Source organism: Ambystoma mexicanum, chromosome 11 (genome assembly GCF_040938575.1).
Source record: "Ambystoma mexicanum isolate Mex_15411 chromosome 11, UKY_AmexF1_1, whole genome shotgun sequence".
Lineage (NCBI taxonomy): Eukaryota > Metazoa > Chordata > Amphibia > Caudata > Ambystomatidae > Ambystoma > Ambystoma mexicanum.
The window spans coordinates 823,227,578-823,233,661 of NC_090934.1; the positions used below are offsets into that span (position 1 = coordinate 823,227,578).

General features: G+C 46.4%; 6 non-coding genes across 6 annotated transcripts; all 6 read right to left on the reverse strand.

The window, feature by feature from the left end:
• Positions 1-750: 750 nt before the first annotated feature.
• On the reverse strand, positions 751-822 carry TRNAW-CCA (transfer RNA tryptophan (anticodon CCA)). Its single transcript has one exon. It is a non-coding gene; the product is annotated as a tRNA-Trp (tRNA).
• Positions 823-1,135: 313 nt separating this feature from the next.
• Positions 1,136-1,209, reverse strand: TRNAN-GUU (transfer RNA asparagine (anticodon GUU)). Its single transcript has one exon. It is a non-coding gene; the product is annotated as a tRNA-Asn (tRNA).
• A 1,792-nt stretch (positions 1,210-3,001) lies between these two features.
• TRNAW-CCA (transfer RNA tryptophan (anticodon CCA)) lies at positions 3,002-3,073 on the reverse strand. Its single transcript has one exon. It is a non-coding gene; the product is annotated as a tRNA-Trp (tRNA).
• A 313-nt stretch (positions 3,074-3,386) lies between these two features.
• On the reverse strand, positions 3,387-3,460 carry TRNAN-GUU (transfer RNA asparagine (anticodon GUU)). Its single transcript has one exon. It is a non-coding gene; the product is annotated as a tRNA-Asn (tRNA).
• A 1,792-nt stretch (positions 3,461-5,252) lies between these two features.
• TRNAW-CCA (transfer RNA tryptophan (anticodon CCA)) lies at positions 5,253-5,324 on the reverse strand. The gene has a single exon. It is a non-coding gene; the product is annotated as a tRNA-Trp (tRNA).
• A 313-nt stretch (positions 5,325-5,637) lies between these two features.
• TRNAN-GUU (transfer RNA asparagine (anticodon GUU)) lies at positions 5,638-5,711 on the reverse strand. Its single transcript has one exon. It is a non-coding gene; the product is annotated as a tRNA-Asn (tRNA).
• Between the last annotated feature and the right edge of the window lie 373 nt (positions 5,712-6,084).

A 6,084-nucleotide genomic window follows, 5' to 3' on the forward strand; every position in this document is an offset into this window, starting at 1 on the left:
GCCTTTTATTGCCAGTGGATTTTGTGTTTCAGACAAATGTGCACGCCTCCCAGAGCCCCTTGCAATGCACTTAGGGAAATGGGGGAAGGTGCTGTGCAACCCTCTCGCTGACAATGTCTCTCTTGTCTATAATGTATCTATGAGAGAGAGAGAAATAGGCAATGCGAGAGTGAAAAAGTAAAATGGAAATGTGTCTACTGACACCAGTATAAGGGGAAATCCTCACAATCCAGGACCGACAGTTGATTGGGAGGGCGCTTACAGGTTTCCGACACCAGACCGGTACCTGAACTCACAAACCCAAACTGCAAAGTGATGGGCATTGCCACTAGACTGCCGACCCCCTTTCGCGGCCCCAGCATATATCATTTAGTCACACCTAGAGTTCCCAGGACAGTGCAGCATTCAGCGATTACACGAAAATATTGACAGCGCTAGGAGGCCATGCAAATGGCAGAGGTATGCTTTACAAAGCCCACGTAGCGTGCACAAAACAGCACATCAGTCAGGCCCACTTGAAGAGATGGTAAAGAGGAAATACTTCTGCTGCATCCAGTAAAACATAGAGATTGGCCTGCTTTAAAGGTTGACCATGTCCTTCATGGGTGTCTGTCAATATGATACTTCCCTGCTGCAAAGCTTACATTCGAAACGCCAGAACAACTAGGCCCAGAGCACAAAGATGCAGTCAGGTTGAAATAACGAGATACTGAAGAGCAATTTTGTATTTCAGAGTGGGAAAAGCAAATATGACCCCGACGTGATTTGAACACGCAACCTTCGGATCTGGAGTCAGACGCGCTACCATTGCGCCACGAGGTCCTTGTGGCAGTCCACCTGGGGTGTCTGATGACAGAATAATGGTAGGAGACGTACATGCACCTGCACAGCCTCATTGCTTCTTTAGGTAGACTGGCTAGGATAGCTTCCTTCTGTGCATCAGTACACGCTGCAGCCAAACCCTTCCCATGAAGTCTTGATGTTTATGAATTGAATGGCAAGTTTTGAAAAACTAAAGCAAGCGAGAAGAATTGCTTGCAGTTTATTGGATTTTTTGGACGTCAGCAGACGAGACCTGCGAGAGGTAAACAGAAGTTCATAGTTGGTCATGCTGAATTTTTGAGCCAAAATGCATCGTCCCTGGGTGGGCTTGAACCACCAACCTTTCGGTTAACAGCCGAACGCGCTAACCGATTGTGCCACAGAGACTCATGCAGTGCTTACACTGGGGCCTGATTGGTGTGCTGTTTGCTTATGCTCCCCAGGCAACCTGAAAATATTTCTAAAATAGCTCTATTTCCCACAGCAAATCAGGGTATCAAGCACTTCCCTACCTCCCGTAATCCACAAACACAGGGGATTTAGTAGAAGACAGAGCCTATCAACAGTGCACCAAATGTCCTCTGTGTAGGCATAACTTGCTATGAGGAGAAAGCCACAGTTGCGCACTTGTGTTAAAAGGGGACAGTAGGCTGAACCCAGAGAACACGGGAGAAATGACTCAGGTTTACTGAGTGGAACACTCTGTGTCTTTGTTTTCCCAAAACAGCAGCGTCTTTTCGGTTAACAGCCGAACACGCTAACCAATTGCGCCACAGAGACTCACTGGCATGTGTGTTCTGCCTTTGGCCTGATTGCATTGCTATTTTTTTCTGATTGGCAGAAAACCTGAACTTTTTTCTGAAAAAGGCATGCCTCTCTTAGCACTGCAGTGCATTAGACTGCTCCCTTGCTTCCCTGAGTCCCCAAATACACAACCACCTTGGGCACAATAGAAGACACATTCCAGCAGATTTAGCAAGAGTGCACCAAGGTTTCTATATGTAGGTACCTTGCTGAGAATCAAGACCTGCAGTTGCATTCTTCTGTTAAAAGAGGGTAGCAGAGTGCACCAAGAGAACTTGGGGGAAGTAGCTTATGTTAACTACTTGCCATGATCTTTATAGATCCCTCTGTTTGACTGGGTGAATTCTAATTTCTGGGGTAGAGTAAGCAATTTTTGGATCTAGATGCTGTGCGCAACAGGAATGCTATATACTGCACTGTACTGCTACTGAAAAGTTACCAATTTTACAGGATGTTCAGGTAAGCTTTGTTTCAGAAAACAACTTGCTAGAGGCACTAAGACAGATTACTGGGACAAAGGAAGAGGGTTTGGGGATTAGCACATCTCCTATGAAAGGTACAGTCACGCCCGAGACAACTCTGAGTGTCACCTCAAATTCTAAGAAATGCAAACTAGGGACCTACGCTTTTTATTGCCAGTGGATCTTTGTGTTTCAGACAAATGTGCACGCCTCCCAGAGCTCCTTGCAATGCACTTAGGGAAATGGGGGAAGGTGCTGTGAAGCCCTCTCGCTGACAATGTCTCTCTTGTCTATAATGTATCTATGAGAGAGAGAGAAATAGGCAATGCGAGAGTGAAAAAGTAAAATGGAAATGTGTCTACTGAGACCAGTATAAGGGGAAATCCTCACAATCCAGGACCGACAGTTGATTGGGAGGGCGCTTACAGGTTTCCGACACCAGACCGGTACCTGAACTCACAAACCCAAACTGCAAAGTGATGCCCATTGCCACTAGACTGCCGACCCCCTTTCGGGGCCCCAACATATATCCTTTAGTCACACCTAGAGTTCCCAGGACAGTGCAGCATTCAGCGATTACACGAAAATATTGACAGCGCTAGGAGGCCATGCAAATGGCAGAGGTATGCTTTACAAAGCCCACGTAGCGTGCACAAAACAGCACATCAGTCAGGCCCACTTGAAGAGATGGTAAAGAGGAAATACTTCTGCTGCATCCAGTAAAACATAGAGATTGGCCTGCTTTAAAGGTTGACCATGTCCTTCATGGGTGTCTGTCAATATGATACTTCCCTGCTGCAAAGCTTACATTCGAAACGCCAGAACAACTAGGCCCAGAGCACAAAGATGCAGTCAGGTTGAAATAACGAGATACTGAAGAGCAATTTTGTATTTCAGAGTGGGAAAAGCAAATATGACCCCGACGTGATTTGAACACGCAACCTTCGGATCTGGAGTCAGACGCGCTACCATTGCGCCACGAGGTCCTTGTGGCAGTCCACCTGGGGTGTCTGATGACAGAATAATGGTAGGAGACGTACATGCACCTGCACAGCCTCATTGCTTCTTTAGGTAGACTGGCTAGGATAGCTTCCTTCTGTGCATCAGTACACGCTGCAGCCAAACCCTTCCCATGAAGTCTTGATGTTTATGAATTGAATGGCAAGTTTTGAAAAACTAAAGCAAGCGAGAAGAATTGCTTGCAGTTTATTGGATTTTTTGGACGTCAGCAGACGAGACCTGCGAGAGGTAAACAGAAGTTCATAGTTGGTCATGCTGAATTTTTGAGCCAAAATGCATCGTCCCTGGGTGGGCTTGAACCACCAACCTTTCGGTTAACAGCCGAACGCGCTAACCGATTGTGCCACAGAGACTCATGCAGTGCTTACACTGGGGCCTGATTGGTGTGCTGTTTGCTTATGCTCCCCAGGCAACCTGAAAATATTTCTAAAATAGCTCTATTTCCCACAGCAAATCAGGGTATCAAGCACTTCCCTACCTCCCGTAATCCACAAACACAGGGGATTTAGTAGAAGACAGAGCCTATCAACAGTGCACCAAATGTCCTCTGTGTAGGCATAACTTGCTATGAGGAGAAAGCCACAGTTGCGCACTTGTGTTAAAAGGGGACAGTAGGCTGAACCCAGAGAACACGGGAGAAATGACTCAGGTTTACTGAGTGGAACACTCTGTGTCTTTGTTTTCCCAAAACAGCAGCGTCTTTTCGGTTAACAGCCGAACACGCTAACCAATTGCGCCACAGAGACTCACTGGCATGTGTGTTCTGCCTTTGGCCTGATTGCATTGCTATTTTTTTCTGATTGGCAGAAAACCTGAACTTTTTTCTGAAAAAGGCATGCCTCTCTTAGCACTGCAGTGCATTAGACTGCTCCCTTGCTTCCCTGAGTCCCCAAATACACAACCACCTTGGGCACAATAGAAGACACATTCCAGCAGATTTAGCAAGAGTGCACCAAGGTTTCTATATGTAGGTACCTTGCTGAGAATCAAGACCTGCAGTTGCATTCTTCTGTTAAAAGAGGGTAGCAGAGTGCACCAAGAGAACTTGGGGGAAGTAGCTTATGTTAACTACTTGCCATGATCTTTATAGATCCCTCTGTTTGACTGGGTGAATTCTAATTTCTGGGGTAGAGTAAGCAATTTTTGGATCTAGATGCTGTGCGCAACAGGAATGCTATATACTGCACTGTACTGCTACTGAAAAGTTACCAATTTTACAGGATGTTCAGGTAAGCTTTGTTTCAGAAAACAACTTGCTAGAGGCACTAAGACAGATTACTGGGACAAAGGAAGAGGGTTTGGGGATTAGCACATCTCCTATGAAAGGTACAGTCACGCCCGAGACAACTCTGAGTGTCACCTCAAATTCTAAGAAATGCAAACTAGGGACCTACGCTTTTTATTGCCAGTGGATCTTTGTGTTTCAGACAAATGTGCACGCCTCCCAGAGCTCCTTGCAATGCACTTAGGGAAATGGGGGAAGGTGCTGTGAAGCCCTCTCGCTGACAATGTCTCTCTTGTCTATAATGTATCTATGAGAGAGAGAGAAATAGGCAATGCGAGAGTGAAAAAGTAAAATGGAAATGTGTCTACTGAGACCAGTATAAGGGGAAATCCTCACAATCCAGGACCGACAGTTGATTGGGAGGGCGCTTACAGGTTTCCGACACCAGACCGGTACCTGAACTCACAAACCCAAACTGCAAAGTGATGCCCATTGCCACTAGACTGCCGACCCCCTTTCGGGGCCCCAACATATATCCTTTAGTCACACCTAGAGTTCCCAGGACAGTGCAGCATTCAGCGATTACACGAAAATATTGACAGCGCTAGGAGGCCATGCAAATGGCAGAGGTATGCTTTACAAAGCCCACGTAGCGTGCACAAAACAGCACATCAGTCAGGCCCACTTGAAGAGATGGTAAAGAGGAAATACTTCTGCTGCATCCAGTAAAACATAGAGATTGGCCTGCTTTAAAGGTTGACCATGTCCTTCATGGGTGTCTGTCAATATGATACTTCCCTGCTGCAAAGCTTACATTCGAAACGCCAGAACAACTAGGCCCAGAGCACAAAGATGCAGTCAGGTTGAAATAACGAGATACTGAAGAGCAATTTTGTATTTCAGAGTGGGAAAAGGAAGTATGACCCCGACGTGATTTGAACACACAACCTTCTGATCTGGAGTCAGACGCGCTACCATTGCGGCACGAGGTCCTTGTGGCAATCCACCTGGTGTGTCTGATGACAGAATAAAGGTAGGAGACGTACATGCACCTGCAGAGCCTCATTGCTTCTTTAGGTAGACTGGCTAGGATAGCTTCCTTCTGTGCATCAGTACACGCTGCAGCCAAACCCTTCCCATGAAGTCTTGATGTTTATGAATTGAATGGCAAGTTTTGAAAAACTAAAGCAAGCGAGAAGAATTGCTTACAGTTTATTGGATTTTTTGGACGTCAGCAGACGAGACCTGCGAGAGGTAAACAGAAGTTCATAGTTGGTCATGCTGAATTTCTGAGCCAAAATGCATCGTCCCTGGGTGGGCTTGAACCACCAACCTTTCGGTTAACAGCCGAACGCGCTAACCGATTGCGCCACAGAGACTCATGCAGTGCTTACACTGGGGCCTGATTGGTGTGCTGTTTGCTTATGCTTCCCAGGCAACCTGAAAATATTTCTAAAATAGCTCTATTTCCCACAGCAAATCAGGGTATCAAGCACTTCCCTACCTCCCCTAATCCACAAACACAGGGGATTTAGTAGAGGACAGAGCCCATCAACAGTGCACCAAATGTCCTCTGTGTAGGCATAACTTGCTATGAGGAGAAAGCCACAGTTGCGCACTTGTGTTAAAAGGGGACAGTAGGCTGAACCCAGAGAACACGGGAGAAATGACTCAGGTTTACTGAGTGGAACACTCTGTGTCTTTGTGCCAAAAACAGCAGCGTCTTTTCGGTTAACAGCCGAACGCGCTAAC